Source organism: Chlorocebus sabaeus, chromosome 13, assembly GCF_047675955.1.
Source record: "Chlorocebus sabaeus isolate Y175 chromosome 13, mChlSab1.0.hap1, whole genome shotgun sequence".
NCBI classification, from domain to species: domain Eukaryota; kingdom Metazoa; phylum Chordata; class Mammalia; order Primates; family Cercopithecidae; genus Chlorocebus; species Chlorocebus sabaeus.
Window position 1 is genome coordinate 1,350,067 of NC_132916.1, and position 22,241 is coordinate 1,372,307.

Here is a 22,241-nt window from a genome sequence, read left to right on the forward strand (position 1 = left end):
TATTTATTTCAATTTTAGCAGTCTGGGTTTGTTGTACCATCCTTTTTGAGGAGGTTTTCCATGTATTCAACAGAAATTGAGTGTTGCAATCTAAGCCTGTGGTCACTGCCTCCATATCAGTACTAAGGGGCACCCTAAGCCCAGTGACACTGTAGCTTTTACTGACTTCTAGAGGCACCACCTTAGTAGGCTTAGGTAAAAAAAGAAACATTTCCTGGGTTACTAGGCAATGTCTTTAGGTCACCTCCCTCTTTTTCTCCAATCAGAATGGGTCTTGCTCCACACTGTGCTGCCTGGAGTTATGGCAGGAGTGATGCATGTACCACTGTGGCCACCACACTGGCTCTGCACTGGGTCCTACCTGAATCCAATGTGGTACTGGGTCTCACCTAAGGCCTGTGAGGACTACTGACTGTATACCACTGATGTTTACTCAAGGCCCAAGGCCTCTTCAGTCAGCAGGTGATGAATCTTGTCAGGACTGGGTCTTTCCCTTCAGAACAGTGAGTCCCCTTATGGCACAAGGCAGGTGTAAAATGCCATCTAGAAGCTAAGGCCTGGAATTGGGGGTTTCAGGAATCTGCTTCGTGCTTTATTTTACTGTAACTAAGCTGGTACCCAAGTAACAAGACAAAATGCTCCTTACTCTTCCCTCTCCTTTCTGTAGGCAAGATGAGTCTCTTCCCTGAGTTGCACTGCCTGGAATTGGGGGAGGGGTGATGCCAGCACTCTCTTGGCTGCCAAAGCTGATGTCTCAATGGGTCACATCCCAAGTCTACTGCCTCTGAGCTCAGCACAGCACCAGGGGTTGCCCAAGGATTGCAGTCTTTGTGGCATTATTGCCCCTGAAATTTATTTTGGGCCTCAGACCACGTTAGTCAGCTGCTGTTCGATCCAGCCAGGACTCAGATTCTCCCACTGGGGCTAAGAATTCTCTGTTTGGTGCTGCTGTAAATGCTCCCTCAATGGTCACCAAGAGAATTCTGCTCCCTCAATGGTCACCAAGTGTTGTGTTCAGCTGTGACAGGGCAGCACTGAGTTTCAATGGAATGTCCACATTCATTTCACTCTTTCTTCCCCAAGCACACAGATTCTCTCTCCATGCAGCTTTGATGGGGCGTGGGAAGGGGTGGTGTAGGCAATGCAATACTGCACTTTCTACCCTCTTCAATGCTTCTTTCCTTGATGCTATGTTAAAACCAGGTACCATAATTACTCATCTGATTTTTGGTTCTTATAAAGGTGCTTTTTTGCATGGATAGTTTTTCGGTTTGGTGTTCCTGCCGGGGGACAGTTGTTGGAGGGTTCAATACTTGGTTGTCTTGCTCCACTGCTTCCAAAACTTCTATATCTTTAATAATTTCCTATGTAACTGTTATATCAATTACTGAAACATTGCAGTTGAATCTTGCTTTTTTATCAAATAGGGAAATGTCTTCTTTTAAGCTGGAGTATGAAATCTGGTGCTATTAAATAAATCACCATAAGCTATATGTGACTATTTAAATGTAAGTTTAATTAAACTTACGTATCTCATATTAGCCATTTCAAGTACTCAGTAACCACATGGGACTAGCAGCTTCTGTATTGGACATTGCAGGAAAAAAGCCATTTTTATAATGATAATATGTACTATTAAACAGTGCTAACCATTGATACATAACATAATCGTCAATATGATGAGTATTCTCTTATGCATAAGTAGCTTAATCCTCAGCTAAAATCTCAAAGAAAACTCTTGTAGATCTCCAGAGCATTTGACTGAAAAACAATGCTGTTGAATGCTTCTTATATAATTATAAATAAGAAAAATATCTTATAATATCATTATAAAACTATCTCAGAATATGCTGTTAATAACTCAAAGTTATAAAGTACCCACATTTATTTTTATTTCCACTTCAAGTACTGATTTCTTTTAGTTTTATTATTGACAGTGTTTTTCCAGTAGTAAGTACCCACAAGCCTGCATACTGATATGTCCCCATCATTTTTATTAAGGATGTCAATAAAATAGATGTTGTGGTATAACTATGTCAAATTTAAGATCTATTAACGTAATAGAGCTTCTTCATCTGCCAACTAAAAGTGTTTCTTGTCATATTTCCTGGCACTATACTTTAGGAATTATACTTGGTTTAATTTTACGTAAGTAAGTTCTGCATCAAAATAAGAAACGTTGAGAAACTCTTCATTTAGTGAAGTCTTAGAGATGTGAAAACTGAATTTAATGTGGTATCCTGGATGGCATCCAGCAACAGAAAAACGTGATTGAATAAGAACTAAGAAAATATGAATAAAATGTAAGCTTCAGTCAATAATAGCATATCATATTGGTCCATTAATTTTAAGAAATATGCAATACTGACATAGATATTAATAATAGAGAAAACTAGATGCAGGAAATATGGGACCTCCCTACACTACTTTTCCATTTTACAGAAAAACGAAAACTGCTCAAAAATAGCTAAACTAAAAATAAAATTCTAAACCTTCCAACTGATTGAGTGGACCATCTCTTGGCCAAGGAGACCCCAGAGAAACCTTGAACATTGAGTTCTTGGCCATGACAGGATGAGGGTCAAATACACCTCATCACACCCCTTCACATGCTAACCATGATTGGGCTTTCTTCTCTAAGGGCTAAATGGAAATTTACTAACTGTCCTACACTGCCCTTCCCTTCTTGTCTGATAAGAGATGTCTGACCATGAACTGCTCTGGCCAGTCTATAAGCAATGTGCAGTAAGGGTTTTTGTGTCCTCTGCTTCACCTTTTGATATCAGAGGGTTGAAAACACCTTTGGATCATGCTGCCACCACTACTTTTTGAACATGGGCTCATTGCAAGAGACATGAAGCTCAATTGCAGATGTGTATGCTTCTCCCTCCATAAATATTTATGACTCTCCCCATCGCTTATTATATATGTACATTTGGCTACCTCTTACATTTCCCTCCTTGTCCTCCTTCCACACTTCATAGTGTCTGTTTTTGGCCTTCTGGCTGGAGGCTACGCTTCCCAGCCTGTCAGAATGGCAACCTGCAGGCTGCATCCCTTCATGAGAAATAAAGCTCTTCTTTCCAAATTGTGAACTTCATAATCCTTGAGTTGACAAACCAAAACTTTATTGTTTTAAAGGTAAGTTCAGAGTTTTTTATCTACATCATTAAAAACTGTTTGAAATGCATACGATTTAAAACCACCACTTAATAAACAGATAAGCAGAATGAAAATATAATCTAATATAATTTTTGAACAATGATTTGCTATTGTAAGAATTTATTCACTTAAATATTTATCTAAATTTTCATCTAAAATTCAAATTAATTTTATCTAAATATGCAAATTCATTGTCATAAGTCTAATATTTATAATCATTTAAAATTGCTGTTTTTCCTTGCTGTTATTGGTTATTTTGACCTTTCTTTTTCTTTTTCTTATGATCTGTGTTGCCAGAAGTCTTTTTGTTGTCATTTAGTTTTCTCTGGAAAAACAGCTTCTGCTTTTGTAGCTCCTGTGATGAAAATGTTTTCTTTTGCATTTTTTATTGTTTATTTTAATCTTTCAAGTCTCCTTACTTCTGTTTATACTTTTTGGAGCTTAATTTTTAAAAAAATCTTGAGTTGGGTTTGATTTTTTTCATTAAAAGAATATGTTTAGATGACAAATTTAGACGAATAGACTATGAATTTGCTTTTAAACACAACATTAACTGCAACCCATGAGTTTTGGCATGCCATTTTATATTATCACTTAGTTCAAAATGTTATTTTGAAATTTTCATTGTGTTTTTCTTATAAGCTGTAGTGTCATAATTTTATGTATCAATGACTGAATCAGCAAATGCCTAGATATTTGGTTAAACATTATTTCTGGATGTGCCTATTAGAGTATTTCAGGAAGAGATTAAACTTCGAATCTGTAGACTAAATAAAGCACATTTTCTGCCCCAACCTGGGGTGGGCATCTTTCTATCTCTGATGGCCTGCTAGAACAAAGAACAGAGGAAGGGAAGATTCACTCCTTCCGCTTCGTTGAACTGGGACATCAATTTTCTGCCCTCAGCACTCCTGGTTTTAAGGCCTTTAAACATATACTCTAATCTATACCATCAGCTCACTGGCTTACAGGTTTCACACCACACCACTGGCTTTCTTGGGTCTCAGCTCACACAAAGCAGCTTGTGGAACATGTCAGCCTTCATAATCACATGGGCAATACCTTGTAATTAATATATACATCATTGATGTGGTTTGGCTTTGTGTCCCCACCCAAATCTCATTTTGAATTGTAATCCCATAATCCCTATGTGTTGTGGGAGAAACCCAGTGGGAGTTAATTGAATAATGGGGGTGTTTTCCCCCCATGCTGTTCTCATGATAGTGAGTGGGTTCTCACAAGATCTGATAGTTTTATAAGGTACTTTTGCCTCTTTGCTCAGCACTTCTTCTTCCTGCTGCCATGTGAAGAAGGACATGTTTGCTTCCCCTCCTGCTATGATTGTAAGTTTCCTGAGGCCTCCCAGGCCTATGGAACTCTGAGTCATTTAAACTTCTTTTCTTTATAAATTACCCAGTCGTGGGTAGTTCTTTATAGCAGAGTGAGAATGAACTCATACAATTATGTTGGTTCTATTTATCTGGAAAACTCTGATTAATACATGAGGGTTGTTTGGAGACTCTGATGCTTAATATGGAAACACTTAAGAGTGCCAAGTTACCTTTTTGCTATTGATTTGGTAATTCATTTTACTTTGGTTAAAAATTACACTGTGCACCACTTCAATATTTTGAAATGTATTAAGACATCAAATTTTGTCCTGTGTATGATAAAATTGTATGTGTCCTTGTGCTTTTGAAATGTATATTCTGCAGCTTCTGAAAGAAATGCTGTATGTATGTCAGCATAACTTCAGTTTCCAGCTCCATCCTCACGAGACTGTCTTCCCTCTGTGTGTCTGTGTCCAAATTTCTCCCTTTTGACAAGGACAACAATAATTAGATTAGGTTTTGCTATGACCTAATTTTAACTTGACTACATCTGCAAGACCCTATTTCCAAATACATTCACCTTCATAGGTTTCAGGTGGACATGAATTTTGGGGTGTACTGTTCTATCCAGTAGTATCTTTAAATATTTGTGTATTTTAAAGCTATTTTTGTTACTAACTTCTTGTTTAATTCCACTGTGGTCTCACAGCATACTCTGTATGGTTTCTATTCTTTTACAGTTGTTCAGTTGTGAAATAGGAGTGTTGATTCCTAGAGTAGAGTTGGCCATATTTATCCCATTATTGCCCCCACTCCTTCCATAATCTATGAATACAGCATCATCTGAGAATAACCCAGAAATATGACAAGCAGGACCGTGTTGTGGACAATTACTATTTTTTGTATGTGATACAACTGGAATGAAGACTAAGAGTAAAACTCTCAAAGGTTATTAAGTTTCATCAAAGCTAATGAACCTATTATCCAAGAAATAGTGGGTTTTTTTGCCCACTTTTTTTTTTTTTTTTTTGAATCGGAGTCTCGCTCTGTCACCCAGGCTGGAGTGCAATGGCGCGATCTGCAACCTCCGACTCCCGAGTTCAAGTGATTCTCCTATCTCAGCCCACTGAGTAGCTAGGATTACAGGCATGCACTACCATTCCTGACTAATTTTTGTATTTTTAGTAGAGATGGGGTTTCACCATGTTGGCCAGGCTGGTCTTGAACTCCTGACCTCAGGGGATCCACCTGCCTTAGCCTCCCAAAGTGCTGGGATTACAGGTGTGAGCCACTGCACCTGACCAATTTTGACCATTTGGATAATTACTTTTTTTTTTTTTTTTTGAGATGGAGTCTCTCCCTGTCACCCAGACTGGAGTGTAGTGGTGCAATCTTGGCTTACTGCAAGCTCCGCCTCCTGTGTTCACACCATTCTCCTGCCTCAGCCTCCCAAGTAGCTGGGACTACAGGCACCTGCCACCATGCCTGGATAATTTTTGTATTTTTAGTAGAGATGGGATTTCATCGTGTTAACCAGGATGAGACGTCTCCACTTCTTGACCTTGTGATCCGCCTCCCATAGTGCTGGAATTACCGGCGTGAACCACCGTGCCCGGCCCGATAATTAAGTTTTGAAAGTGTTTTTATATGCCAGCAATAAAGATAGTGCTGGACACATTCTCAAAAACGTGATCAATGTCTTCTATATTGCAAGTCACAACAGTATTTAGCAAACTTGCTGATGAAAATGTGAAACATAGACAGCCTTCAAGGTGGAAGGCAGCAGACACAACTGTTTAAAGAATGAGGACACCTCTGAGGCAAAACCTGTTGAAACTGAAGAAGAGAATAAAGTTGAAGAAAAGGACGATGCTGGAGAAACCCCTACCCCAGCCACTGTGGCCATGATTGTTAATTTATGATCCATGCAACACAACATCAAGCCACTAGACCAGAATACAGGTTCCAGTGAACATACTCCAGCGAATACACCAACAAGAATGGCACAGAGGTAGCAAGAAACAACAACTTCCCTCCAAACTGTTCTGGCCATTGACCTCATACTTTTCAGGAGCTTCCCAGGACAGCACCTGCCTGACACCAGAGGACTTTGTTAGTACATAGACATAGTTCAAATATGCTAAAAGTGGTTTGCAATACGAAAAAGTAAGCACTGATGTGGAGAACCTACAGAAGGCCCGTAAGTGCTGACTACAGGCAGAGAAGGAAGTCTTTGAACAACAGACCTGTGCAACTTTGGCCTAAAAACTAACAGTCCATTTAGCCTTTCAGAAGCACAGTTCTAAGAAGACCTTAGTTCCACTGAATACACTGATGAAATCTGTTTGCGTACTGGATTCCTGTCAAAGCATGCATGGGCAGCCTCAATCAGTTTTACTGTGGATTTAGTAGACCCAACAATTTCTGTTTATATGGGACTGATGTAAGCATGATTCTAAAAATGCTCATTAAACCCTGCTTCAAAAAATTAAAGCAAACTGCTATACATGTATATTGTGAAAAAGCTTCGTATCTCAATTTACAGACATTAAGGAAATATTTAAACATCTATAATGTTTGGGTAAACAGGCCATTATTACTTTAATATAAAAATTTAAATTTAGCTTTAGTGAAGATTTCCAGACATAGAACTAAATTTTTTCATCATATTACCTCTCTTTAGTACATTAATTATGCTTCTTTTAAAAATATTAGTTGTTGTCTTGGAGTTTGCAATGTGTATTTCTGACTAACATAAGTCCACCTTCAAATACCACTGTGTGACTTTACAGATAGTGTAGTTAACTTACCATAAAGTATTCCCAATACCTTCCTTCTGCCCTTTATAACATTCTTGTTCACTTCATTTATCCATATGCTATTGATACCCTATATATTGCTCCTATTAGTTTTTAAAAGAAATTGTTATATTTTTGATTAGTTAAAACTAAGAAAAATAAAGCATTTTATTTTACCTTCATTTATTCCTTATCTATTACTCTTCCTTTCTTTAGGTAGATTCAATTTCAGATCTGTATCAATTTTCTTCTTCTTTAAAAACTTCTTACATTTCTTGCACGGATCTGCTGGTGATGGATCCTTCAGATTTTGTTTGTCTAGGAAATTAATTATTTCCCCTTTACTTTTGTAGTATACTTTTTACTGTATATTTTTTATGTCAATGCTTTAAATATTTCATTCCACCATCTTGCTGCATAGTTTCAAAGAGAATTCTGTCGTAAGTCTTATTCTTGTTCCCATGCAGATCAACTGTTTCTCGATTCTGTGTCTTTCAAGACATTTTTTTGTCTTTGACTTCCTGTAGCTTAGGTATGATATGCTTTTGTATTCACCTTATTATATTTGATTGTTATTATTATAATATTTATCCTTGGTGCCCCCTGAACTTTCTGGATTTGTGGTTTAATATTTGTCATTAAGTTAGAAAAATCCTTGGTAATTATTATTTAAAATATTTCTTCTCCAGTTTCTCCTTTTCCTTCTTGTAGCTAATTACATGTGTATAAAATCTTTTAAATTTATTCCCAAGTCCTTTGATATTCTGTTCCAGTTTTCATGTATTTTCCTATTTTCATTTTAGTTTGGAAGTTTTTGTTGTCATATATTCAAGCTCACGGCATTTAAAAGTGCATGAAGAAGTGCTCTACGTTATTAAAGATCAGGGATATGCAAATTAAAACTACGCGGAAAGAGCACCACACACCTGCGAGAATGGTTAGAACCCGAGAGACTGGCTGAAGTGTTGGTGAGAATGTGTAGGCACTGGAACTCCACACACTGCTGTTGGAAATGTGAAATGATACAATCAGTTTGGAAAAGAGTTTGGCAGTTCTGTCAAAAGCTAAACAGGCACTCCCCAGATTGTCTGGCTTTTCTGACCCTTAGTGCTTACCCAGGAGAAACGTAAGTTTTGCCTTAATAAAGGTTTGGGCGTAAATGTTCATAGCAACTATATTTGTGAGAGTCAAAAACTGGAAACAGCTAAAAATGTTATCAAAAGGTGAATGGGTAAACAGATTGTGGAATATCCGTAGAATGAAATAGTGTTTGGCAATAAAATAATACGGACAGCTGAAACCTTCAACAGCATGACTGAATCTCAAAATAGTTGCATGCTGGAGGAAAGACGCCAGGCAGGAAAGAGTGTACACGGTATGATTCCACTCACATAAAACTGCAGAGAATTCAAGCAAGCCAGTGACAGAAAGTGGACTAGTGATTTCCGAAGGCTTAAGGGAGGCAGGGAGGTGCCAGGGAGAAGGGCCACAGACACAAAGGCAGGAGGAATCTTTTTGGGGATGATGGCTACACTCATTATTTTGGTTGTGTTTATGGTTTCACATAATATTCACAGATACACATATGCCAACATTTATCAATTGTACAATTTAAATATGTGCAGGTTATTTTATTTTCATCATACACCAATAAAGGTTTTAAAGTTAAAACCAAACAAAAGGTTAAATATTGTATAATTCAATTGATAAGAAATTCTAGCAAAGGAAAAACAAATGTGTAGTGATCAATGGTAAATCAGCATTTTCTTGGGGCCAAGTCTGTCAGGCAGTTTGGCAGTGGGGCACGTGAGCACGTCTGGGTGATGAAATGCTCCATATCTTGATGGTGGTGGTGATAATTCTGCATATTATTTGTCAAAACTCATTGACTATATGCATAAAGTGTATGCATTCCACAGTAGGTCAATTATACCTCAACATATTCCATTAAAACTTTCAAGTCCAAAGCAGGGTGCAGGGGCTTACGCCTGTAATCCCAGCACTTTGGGAGGCTAAGGTGGGCGGATCACTTGAAGTCAGGAGTTCAAAACCAGCCTGGCCAACATGGTGAAACCCCGACTCTATTAAAAACACAAAAAGATTAGCCATGCATGGTGGTGGCACCTGTAATCCTAGCTACTTGGGAGGCTGAGGCAGGAGAATCGCTTGAACCCAGGAGGCAGAGGTTGCAGTGAGCTGAGATCATGCCATTGTACTCCAGCTGGGTGACAAGAGTGAGATTCCATCTCAAATATATACCTATACTCCCACACACTGCTATCGGAAATATATATATACATACACACACAAAGTCCAGTTCCTACATGTGGATTCTTTGGGTTGTTTTTAGGAAAGATAGAGATTTAAACAGCCACCATGGAGAGGAGCACTGAGAGTTCAAAAGATGAGAAAAGGGAATTAGAGCTTGAGTTGATGCTATTTCTTTGACTTGAGAATCATTCACACATTGGAGTATATCTGGGTGATTATGAAATCTATCTGTACTGAGAAAATGTTTGTAGAATGTTTGAAATTGTGGAACTCTTCTGTTTTATTTTCAAGTAAGGAAACTCCACCTTAGAAATGGTGTTGACATCAGTGCAGAAATTATTTAAACTGTAAGAAATTCATGAGAGCAAAGAATATGTTTTGTTCTGGGACTTTGACTTCAATCCACCTAATTCTAATTATTATCCTGCAATAAAAGAATTAAAATCATCTGATTTAGTCATATTTATAAAATGTTGTTATCGGTAACTCCTTTGAATGTTTTAATCATTTTTAATAGTTGTTTGGTAATAAAGCCCCCCTTTTAAAGTTTAAATGTCAAACTTAGATGTCAGATGAGTAATGTAAAATGTTTGAGCACATACAATGGCTGTATGTAATATCCGGAAGCATCTTATTAGACTTTTCTCAGTGGACTCCTACCCTGAGAGGTTAAGGATGGTTTTAATTACTTGTTGAAGAACACAAGTCTATAAAATATTAAACTATGATGAAATGGAAAGAATATTTTGAGGCAGCCACAGACAAAACCCTGCCTGTCAAGAAGATGAAAGCCTGGAGATGAGTCACCTAGCAGAGGGAGATTGGATCATGTTTCCGGAGTGAGGAGATCGCTTCTCCAAGGCCGATTGCACAACTGGGATGGCCTCTTGCTGCAGGGGGCGACGGGGGCTGGGGGTGAGCTCTGGGTCAACACCACTGAGGCAGAGTGGGCCCGTGAGATGTCCTGGTACAAAGGCCTCCACTCTCCATGCCTCTGCAGGGCCCGCACTCCCAGATGCAATCTCTGGGGCAACTACCTTGCTCCCGAGGACAGCATCTAATCTAAAAATGTTGTGTAAATAGGAATGAGCTCATGGGGTGCAATCCCTTCTGATACACAGTGTTTTCACAGCACAGGGTAATCACTGAAGCTGGAGTATACTGAGAAGAGTGTTACTGAATTTCAGCTTTGTAGGGGGTAAACAGTTTAAATGAGGAAGCAAAAGGCTACGAAAAGGAAAAAAGACTTTTCATCACCATCATGCAACGAATTCCTGCTTTAAATGCCTGGTCCCCACTCCAAGCACAGCAATGAGACCGATCACACGGGATAACATGAGTGTCGTAGGATAAAATGACACAAAGGTAAGCAGTCAGACCTGGCTTTGCAGTCCACAATAAAACCTAAACACGGGGAAGGCGCCCCTGACAGTGACAGAGGTGTCGGAGACCCCGGGAGCCATGGCTTCTGCTGTCCCGGCCTCACACAAGGTCAATGGTAAATCCAGAAGACAAAGTGTGGGCTCAGAAGACAAGAAGATGAAGGCGAGTCACTACTGAAGGGACAGCGGTCATGTTCTCATGTTGATTAAACATTTTCAGCCTTTTTTTTTTTTGAGACGGAGTCTCGCTCTGTCGTCCAGGCTGGGGTGCAGTGGCCAGATCTCAGCTCACTGCAAGCTCCGCCTCCCGGGTTCCCCGCCATTCTCCTGCCTCAGCCTCCCGAGTAGCTGGGACTACAGGCACCCGTCACCATGCCAGTTTTTTGTGTTTTTTAGTAGAGACGGGGTTTCACTGTGTTAGCCAGGATGGTCTCGATCTCCTGACCTCGTGATCCACCTGTCTCAGCCTCCCAAAGTGCTGGGATTACAGGTCTGAGCCACCGTGCCTGGCTGCCTTTTTTTAAAAAATCATATTCTTGGATGGTCTCAGCTAAACCTTTGCCCCCACAGTCTGAATGAACTATTCCGCATGATTCTCACTGGGCACCACCTTCAGGGAGTGCCCTAGCACAGGGCAGGGTTAATAATTCCTGGGACACAATTCCTGCCAGGGTCAGAAGTCACCAGCTCCGGTTTCATGAAAATGCATGGTGACCACAGTCGGAGAGGAAAGCGGGCCCATAGCTGAGCCATGACACTGGACCGGTGCAGAGCCTGGCCAAGAGAGACATGCACATCAGCAGAGAACCAGAAGATCCTCCCGAAGTGGGAGCAAGAGGGTATCATGATGTGATCATCTTCATAATAGAAAGGCAGCATGCACGCTTGGAAAGAAGAGTGGATGTTTGTTAGATAATGAGGAAGTAAGTTTAGAAAATTAAACATAGACAAGACATTGAAGATGAACAGGTAAGCAGGGCAGCAATTAGGAAATGAATAGACTGATGGCCCAGTCTCCACGTCGGACAAGGAAGGAAGCAGCTTGGTGTATCATAGCAGGTGCCACAGTTTGGAGACCATAGGGTATTGTGAAGTGCAGAGAAGGGGCACTCAGTGGCTTGAATGTCTGTATTCCCATGAGATCCAGGTGTTGGAAGCCCCTCTCCCCAGGGGGATAGCATTAGGAGGTGGGGCGTTCAGGAGGTGATGACATTATGAGGATGGAACCCTATGAATGGGATCAGTGCATTTAGAAGAGTCCCAGAGAGCTCCTCTGCCCTTTCTGTCACGCGAGGATGCACACAGAGGTCACCGTCTATGAACGAGGAAGCTGCCCAGACACCGAGTCTACTGGCACCTTCATCTTGAAATTCTCAACCAGCCTCCAGAACTGTGAGGAACACATTTTTGTTGTTTAGGAGGCAGCCGATCTATGGTATTTTGTGATAGCAGCTGGAGGGATGAAGACAGGCCCTTGTACCCATCTTTCGGAACAAGGAGGCACTTCCTAGAGGAATTCACAGTAAGCTGAGTCTTGAAGGCCAACACAGTGGAAATCAGATGAGTGGGGCTGGGGGTGGGGAAGAAGCTCAAGGGAGAGGCAGCTGCACAGCACAGAAGAAAGATCACAGAGGTTGCAACTCAGTAAGTCAATTCATGCACCGAGGATACAGGCACACACATTGGTGGTGGCAGGTTGTAAAGATTCTTACGCGTTCTTCTAAGAAAACTCTTGTTCATCTGTTGGCCAATGAACAGCCACTCGAGGTTTAAAGAACTGAATAGACCAGATCTATGCTGAATGAGACCTGTTTTTGAACGACACGTGTATTCTGGTAGTTGTGTGGTAGGGAAGAGAAACTGATGATTTACATAAATTCACTGAAACGGACTTGAAAGCAACCCAGATGATGGAGGGCTGGGATGAAAATCCCATGACGAGCTGTGTGGCCTTCGGCACATTCCTCCAGTTCCCATCCTTCCTGGTCTTCCCTGTGACATGCCGATAGACAATATGCTATAGAAACAACTCCCGGCCCTCACAAGACTTTTTTTAAATTTAATTTTTGTTGTTTTAAATTCAGGGGCACATGTGCGGGTTTGTTCTATCGGTACACTTGTGCCATGGGGGTTTGTTGTGCAGGGTATTTTGTCATCCAGGTGTTAACCCAAGTACCCATTAGTCTCCTGGGCATCAGAGAAGGTGGGGGGTTGTTTTCAATCCTATCAGGATGATGTGGCAGAACCCAGTAACGGTGCAAGCTCTGCTTGGTTTAGGGAAGGAAATAACTCATACAGAAATCTGTGGCTTGGAAAACGCAAGCACAAGGGCCTGTATTCCTGACCAGAAGGAATGAGGAGAGCTGCTTGGTGGCAGCGGTTTGGACAGGAGGTGGGCTAGCCAGGAATATGATACTTTGTACAGCAGTGCCTGGGATGCCGGAGGGAATTCAACCACAGGCTACTTAGGCTGTCCAAGATTTCTCTTCCTTTGGAAGATAAACATGTTGGAACTGTGTTAAAGAGTCTTTTAAATCAAATTTGGAATGAATAACAGCTCTGTTCTCGCGTTATCTCTGCAGAGCCTTGAGTCATGGGTATGTCAGAACACCTGTGGATCAGAATGAAATGACATGTGCTGTTGTAACTGGTTTTATGCATTCTGGATTCATGTCCCTTCACACCTGCTTACCCCCAGCGTTTACTCCAGGTGTAATCGCTTGCTCAACGGCTTAGCCCTAAACAACGGAAGAAAACGGCTGTGTCTGTCTCAGTCCCAGGGTCTGCTCAATCCCTAGAACTGCGGGAGGCACACACTTGGGCTGCGCCCTTTGTGTAAGGTGGAGAAATCACAGGCGAACCAATGCCTAGAGTCCTGGATCATGTACATACTGATGACGCCAAAGGCACTTTCAATAACATTGGGTTTCAGGGTTAATCTGGAATTCGATTTTTTGTTTTATATCTAAGATTAATTATTCATTGTGTCAAATTTTCCATCAGATTCCCCTCCTGGGGCTGAGGACTCCAGACATTCAGCAGGTAATAACTTTTCCTTTTTTCTGGAAAGATGGAATTGCAAATGGTTATAACATGACCTCACTCTCCTTTCCTCAGAACATAGACCACACAGAGCAATGAGAAAACGAGACACTGTAGACGAGTCTCATCCTCAAAGTCTGTTCAACTGGAGAGTGCGCTGACTTGCTTTCTGTGTTCTTTTGTGAAGGAAGAGAGATTTGCCTCTTTGCCTCGCATAAGGTTAAACATAGAAGCTGAGGGCCACCTTTGCATCTGCCCCAAATGCGATAGCGCAGTGTGGTTGTGTGACGCCCCACGAGAGGAAAGTGATAGAAAACGTTCTGTCTTTGAAGCACTCTAGCCATTTGTCCCCACTGAGCTTGGCTCTGGCTTGTGGATAAATTCCAGGGTACTCACACCCCTGTACTCGAACTGGTGACAAGCTCCGGGTCCCCAGTTGCTTGGAAGCAGAGGCTCACCCAGCAGTGGCCGGGAACAGGAGGGCCGAGGGGGTTGTTGAGGTTGCGGGGGAGCTGCTGTCCCCGTCCTGGATGGAGATGAAAGGGAGAGCAAGACCTCCAGGCCGCTCCCTCCAGGGGGTCTGGGACTCGTCTCCGCTCCACTTTGAAGAGTCAGAAGAAGGCCTAGGCAGGCAGGGGCGCTGTGTGGAACTCTGGCTGCTTCAAAGGCATCGTGAAATATTAATCTTTATCACTTGACTTTTTGGAAAAGACGTGGCAAGTGGGTAGGACCGGCCCTGCCCCGAGGAGAGCAGTGACTCAGGGGAGGTTTCTCTTGGCACATCCCGTTCCTCACTCATCAGAGGCTTCTCCACGCAGCCTCTTGCTCCAGAGGGACGCAAGCTCTCCCTGCACAGGAGGGAGGGCGACTGAGGACGGCGTCAGGGCCAGGGGCCTTTCCTGTCCCCACCCCCTCTCTCCCGTTCTGCCCAGCCTTCGTCCTCAGACTCCAGCTTCCTCTCCGCAGCAAAAGCCCCTGGAGCTCTAGTATTCCCGGCTTCTTCTTCCTCAGTCCCCAAATAATTCTGGTGGACTTGGTAGGCTGAATAACAGTCCCCAAGATACCTAGGTCCTAATCCCTGGAGCCTGTGTCTGTTACTCTACATATCAAAAGGGACTTCGCAGATGTGATTAAGGATCTTGAGGTGGGGGATCCTCCTGGGTTACCCACGCTGGGGCTAAACGCAGCCGCACGTGTCTTTATGAGAGGCAGGCGGAAGGATATTGACAGCACACAGTGTGGGGGGGGGGGCGCACACAGTGTGGAGGGGGGCGCACACAGTGTGGGGGGGGCGCACACAGTGTGGAGGGGGGTCCCCACTGAGACTCAGTGCTACCCTGCTGGACTGGGGGCGGAGGAAGGGGCTGTAGGCCAAGAAGCCTGAGAAGTGGGAAGGAGCGAGGAAGTAGACGCCCCCATGGAGCCCCTGGAGGGGGCACTTACTTCCATGGAGTCTCTGGAGGGAGCATTTGTTCCCAGAGAGCCTCTGAAGGGAGCACTTACCCCCACGGAGCCTCAGGAGTGAGCACTTCCCCCATGGAGACTCTGGAGGGAGCACTTGTCCTCAGGGAGCCTCTGAAGGGAGCACTTACCCCCCACGGAGACTCTGGAGGGAGCTCTTGCCCCACGGAGACTCTGGAGGGAGCGCTTAACCCCACAGAGCCTCTGGAGGGAGCAGTTGCTTTCATGGAGTCTCTGGAGGGAGTATTTGTCCTCAGGAAGCCTCAGGAGGGAGCACTTGCCCCATGGAGACTTTGGAGGGAGCACTTAACCCCACGGAGCCTCAGGAGGGAGCACTTACCCCCATGGAGCCTCTGTAGGGAGCACTTACCCCTATAGAGACTCTGGAGGGAGCACTTGCCCCCATGGAGACTCTGGAGGGAGCACTTACCCCTATGGAGACTCTGGAGGGAGCACCTACCCCCATGGAGACTCTGGAGGGAGCACCTACCCCCATGGAGACTCTGGAGGGAGCATCTACCCCCATGGAGACTATGGATGGAGCACTTACCCCTATGGAGACTCTGGAGGGAGCACTTGTCCCATGGAGACTCTGGAGGGAGCACCTACCCCCATGGAGTCTCTGGAGGGAGCACTTACCCCTATGGAGACTCTGGAGGGAGCCCTTGTCCCATGGAGACTCTGGAGGGAGCACCTACCCCCATGGAACCTCTGGAGGGAGCACTTACTTTCATGGAGTCTCTGGAGGGAGCATTTGTCCCCAGGGAGCCTCTGAAGGGAGCACCTACCCCTACGGAGACTCTGGAGGGAACGTTTGCCCCCATGGAGCCTCTGAAGGGAGCACCTACCCCTACGGAGACTCTGGAGGGAGCATTTGCCCCCATGGAGACTCTGGAGGGAGCAGTTGCCCCTATGGAGACTCTGGAGGGAGCATTTGCCCCCATGGAGACTATGGAGGGAGCACTTACCCCCATGGAGACTCTGGAGGGAGCACCTACCCCCATGGAGACTCTGGAGGGAGCAGTTGCCCCCATGGAGACTCTGGAGGGAGCACTTACCCCCATGGAGACTATGGATGGAGCACTTACCCCTATGGAGACTCTGGAGGGAGCACCTACCCCCATGGAGACTATGGATGGAGCACTTACCCCTATGGAGACTCTGGAGGGAGCACTTATCCCATGGAGACTCTGGAGGGAGCACTTACCCCCATGGAACCTCTGGAGGGAGCATTTGTCCCCAGGGAGCCTCTGAAGGGAGCACCTACCCCTACGGAGACTCTGGAGGGAACGTTTGCCCCCATGGAGCCTCAGGAGGGAGCACTTACCCCATGGAGACTCTGGAGGGAGCACTTGCTTCTGGAGTTGGGAAACAGATCTTAGACTTTTGACTTCCAGAACTATAAGATGTAAGTGTGTTAAGGCCAACACATTTGGATCATTTGTCCCAGCAGCCACGGAAAAGTAACACCATGGACAAACGTCTAACAGGAATGCAGTTCTCAGCCTCCTTTGCAGGGACTTAGGGCTTTGTATATGTTGTGTCTTTTTCCCAAAATGCTTGGGACCAGAAATGTCTCAGGTTTGGGATTTGTTTGGATTTTGGAATATTTACATTATACTACCAGTTGAGCATCCCAAATCAGAAAGTCCAAAATCTGAAATGCTCCAATGAGCATTGCCTTTGAGAGTCCTGTTGGTGCTCAGGTTTTAGATTTTGGAGCATGTTGAATGTGAAATTTTCTGATTAGGGAAACTCACCCTGTACTACATCTGATCAAAGAGATGTACGTGGAAATACGATATCAACTTCTAGAATGCATTCTTAAAGAAAGCGGTCTACCCTCTCCCTTCTGCTCTCCCTCCTGCAGGGTGGAATGCCAGCACGTTCTTGGAGCACAAGGTGGACTTGGGAACTGAGTCAACACACGGCATATCACTGAGACAGAACAGCCCCAGAACACACACTGGGGAGCACAGGAGCCTAGGCCACTTACTCAACATCTTAGGCAGTGAAAAAAGAAACTGTATTCCATGTAAGCAAAGGTTATTTGGACCTTTCTCTCTGTCTGATCTAATCATGGCTCACAGAAAGTAATCATACTCCTAATAATACATCAACTTATCATCTGATTTGTCCACATGATCACATAGATTAATGTATGCTTCTGTTTCCTGGTCTCTTTAGCATAATATTGATCATAAATTGATAAATAGGAATAAAACAATATAATTAGATTAATTTACAATAAGTTATAGTTGACTAATAACATTCTCACGATTTACATGCTAAGAATAAAAACATTTTTAATCAAATGTCTCCCCTAGGTGGTGCATTCCAGGTCTTGGAATAAAATTAAAAGGGAAATCAATGAAGACATATTCGCTGTTCACACTCTCATCTTCATTGTTTGACCAGTGGTTGAACTGTTTGGAGTTGCAGATCGATATTTCTCTTTTATAGTTTTAGGTGTTTGTAATTGCTCTTTAATTCTCATGTTAACTTTTATTCTGTGTGTCTTTATAAAGACAGTTTTCCATGAGAAATATGTCTGGGCCTCCTCACCTTCTCTGTGCCTCATTTTATGGGAACATCTTGTAGGGACTGCCCTCACCTGTCAGATGGAACGCTCCGATGTGATCTTCAGAGCTGCTTTTCCTCTTAATGGAACTCCAGGTGGGCACCTTAAAATATAATAGCAGTGAGGTTTGTAAAGTGTGGGCATCATTCACTCCTGTGTTCCCTCTGTTTATGAAACAAAGCTTTCAATAACTTTTGTAAGTTGGTTTCCAAATATTTTTCCTCTGAGTCGGATAGAGGCAACTGTATTTATTTATTTTTGGTTTTGTTGCATTTGCTTTTGAGATCTTAGTAATAAATCCTTTGGCAAGCCAATGATTAAAAGAGTTTTTTTCTAAGTTTCCTTATAGAATTTTTATGGTTTCAGATCTTAGATTTAAGTCTTTAATTCATCTGGAGTTAATTTTTGTATATGGTTTGAGATAGGGATCCATTTTTAGTTTTCTACATGGGGCTACTCAGTTTTCCAAGCAACTTTTATTGAATAGGGTGTCCTTTTCCCAATTTATGTTTTTCTATTAATTGTCAAAGATTAGTTGGTTGTATTTGACTTTATTTCTGGACTCTTTATTCTGCTCCATTGGTCTGTGCATTTACTTTTATACCAATACCATGCTGCTTTAGTTATTATAGCCTTGTAGTATAATTTGAAGTTGGATAATGTGATGCTTCCAGATTTCTTCCAATTATCTAGTGGATACATTGTACACTATTTGAGTGATGGGTACACTACAAGCCCAGACTTCACCACCACATGATTCACCCATGGAACCATAGATCAATTGTACTCCTAAAGCTATTGAAATTTTTAAAAAAAATTCTTATACTTTTTGGTCCTGTATCCTATGACAAAACTGTCATATGTGTGAAATGACACAAAAATAGGGATAATCATCACAGTATGGTGTATGCCATCAAAAGCCTAGAAACACCCAAAAGCCCATCAAGGGAGTCACTGGTTGAACAAAGAAGTTTGCAATCACTGCAAATAATGCACGATGCTTTCTGTACAGATATGGGGAGTTCTCCAGGATACACAGCTGTGGCAGACACTGCCCTTGTCCTGCTCAGACCCTGAGCAACTCAGACTTGTCCTCCATGTCTGGTGCACTGCTGGTCAGCTTGCTCTGCTTCTGCCCTCACAGCCAGCACTTGCTGCTCTCGAAGAGGCTCCTGTTGGGACTCTGGAGCTGGCAGTGCAGGAGAGCACTGATCCTGCAGAGGCCCTGAGCTGGCACTGATCAATCAGTGTGAGCTGTGAAAACCCTGCCCCTTGCCTCAAGTGAGGGGCACCCTCAGAGGTGCCACTTATGTCCAGGATTCCCCTGCAGAATCAGAGCCAGGCATGGTCAGCTCAGGGGCTTCAGTGAGTGTGGTCACAGTCCACACCAGAAAAGCCCTTTTCGGTTTTAGGCCCTGCCTTCATTGCCTCAATGATTCTTTAGCAGGGGAAACTTCCATTTTGCATCGAGCCTTGCAAATTATGTAGCCCATCTTGCTGCTGTGGGACTTCACCTGGAATTACAGCATTGCATGACTTTGCTGCTTTCCTGTCCTGTCTCTCCCATTCCTCACTGTATTTTGGAGGGAGTACAATTTTTCTTTCTTTTTTTTTTTTTTGGAAACAGAGCCTCGCTGTGTCACCCAGGCTGGAGGGCAGTGGTGAGATCATAGCTCACTGCAGCCTTGACCTCCTGGGCTCAAGCGATTCTTCCACTTCAGCCTCCCAAGTAGCTAGGAACACAAGCACGCGCCACCATGCCCTGCTAATTGTGTGTGTATGTGTGTGTAGACAGTGTCTCGCTATGTTGCCCAGGCTGGTCTTGAACTCCTGGGCTCAAGCAATCCTCCTTCCTCAGCATCACCAAGTGCTGGGATTACAGGTGCAACCCCCTAGGCCTGGTCCAAGTGCCATCATAATACATCAATTATGTATTAGCACTTTGTGAGTTCAGGTCAGGGAAACCTAACCTGACATGATTGTTAAGTAAAAAGGTCCACTGCAAAAAATTGTCTACAGTGTGCTACTATTTATGGGAATGTGTGTGTGTATGCATTTGTGTGTTTATGTGTGTATGTGTATACGTATTTGTGTGTCCATGTGTTTGTTTGCATGTGTGTTTGTGTTGTGTATTTGTGCATTTATGTGTGTATGTGCATGTTTACATGTGCATCTGTGTATATGTTTGTGTGATTTTTTTGGTTATGTGTGTGCTTGTGTGTGTGTGTGTGAATGTTTGCATGTATGTATGTGTATGTGTGTATGTTTGTGTGTTTTGTGTGGTTATGTGTGTTTGTATATGTGTGTATGTTTGTGCATATATGAGTATGTTTGTGTATGTGTGTTAATGTATGTGTGTGTTTGTGTGTGTTGTATATGTGTGTGCATTTGTGGGTTCATATGTTGTGCGTGTGTGTATATGTATGTGCTTGTGTTGTTTGTGTATGTTTGTGTTTGCATATGTATGTGTGTGTCTGTGAGTGTGTGTGTGTTTGTGTGTGTGTATGTGCATCACCTCTGAGAGGACGTATACCAGACACTGGCAGTAGTGGTTGCTTCCTGGAGGAGGAAAGTTTGACAATGAGGAACTTACATTCAAGAGTGCTTATTGGGAGAGAGGCTTACCTTCTTCCCTTCCTATATTTCACAAACATATCTTTCGGATTTGCTTTTAATTTTTTTACCATGTGCATGGATTACACATATAAAAAGACCAAAGATGTTAAAACAGAGAAGCAAACACTAGAACCCATGGGTGACGTGGTTAAGGCTCAGCTCCTCTGAGTACAACGTCCTTTGATGCCTGTCTCACTGCCACAGCTTCATCTCCTCACACCCTCCCATTCACCTGTGTCCTGGGGACACCTGAGCATCCTGTTGCCTAGATGTGCCGTGCACACCTGGCTCTCTGCCCCTGGTTCATGCGTTTTTCTCCTCCCGTTGTGTTGCCTGGGGAGGACGTCACCACCTTTAAGGGTTCTTTCCAGTTGTGAAGTCTTTGAAGCCAGACTGGCCTCCTGCCACAAAGACTTTGTTTCTCTACTTTTTCTAATTCTTTTTTTTTTTTTTTTTTTGAGACGGAGTCTTGCTCTGTCCCCCTGGCTGGAGTGCAGTGGCACCATCTCGGCTCACTACAAGCTTCGCCTCCCGGGTTCACGACATTCTCCCGCCTCAGCCTCCTGAGTAGCTGGGACTACAGGCGCCTGCCACCGCGCCCGGCTAATTTTTTGTATTTTTTTTTTTAGTAGAGATGGGGTTTCACCGTGGTCTCCATCTCCTGACCTTGTGATCCGCCCGCCTTGGCCTCCCAAAGTGCTGGGATTACAGGCGTGAGCCACTGCGCCCGGCCTACTTTTTCTAATTCTTAGTAATGTTCTTACACTCCTCTAGTACAACATGTTTTCAGTATTATATTTAAAATATAAATTAAAATATTCATAGTTTTAACTTCTAACAGCATATTATGCACATAGTAGACAGTAATTAGTTAATAAATCTCATAGGTGTTTATCTTCAGGGAGCTGCAGATGTAAATAAGAGACAGAGAACCTCTAGACTTAAGTGGTAGATATGGAAATTATCTTCCACGAGGCTGGCGGTCGGAATGTTCTGTCCTTGGTGTGTCGAATGCTGCAGGTAGGGCCACTGTCTCCTGCCCATTCCCAGTAAAGGCGGCTGCCATGGGACTTACCTTTACAGAGGAAGCTGGGACCATCACACAAAGATGTCAATGACTAAGATATCATAGTTGTACTAAATTACATTGAGCTATTTTCTGTATTTTCTTAGCAATTGTATTATTTTTAGTAAAAAAACCACATTCTCTTCCCAAGGAACTATGTCAATAAGTTAACTTTTATTTGGGAAAAATGAGTTCATAATAAACTTAATGTAAACAGGTTTTGGTCAGTGTTGACTGTTGAAATTATTTTTGAACTATGGTGAGAATTATGCATAGCGATATGCACAGCAAAGCAAACAGAAGGAATATTTGAAAATGCGAACAGAGGTGATCTCTGGATGGAGGGGTTGTCAATTATTCATTAATGTTTTAATTCTTTCTTCTATTTTCCAAGTTTTCTACTGCAACCACGATGTAAATAATTGAGACGCTGTTCAAACGTTTGCGTGCAGTAGCCCTAGTCTTTTTCAGAAGAGTGGCTGGGTAGCTCAGGAGGTTTTAAATATCACGTGTCTTTTGCCATTTAGTCAG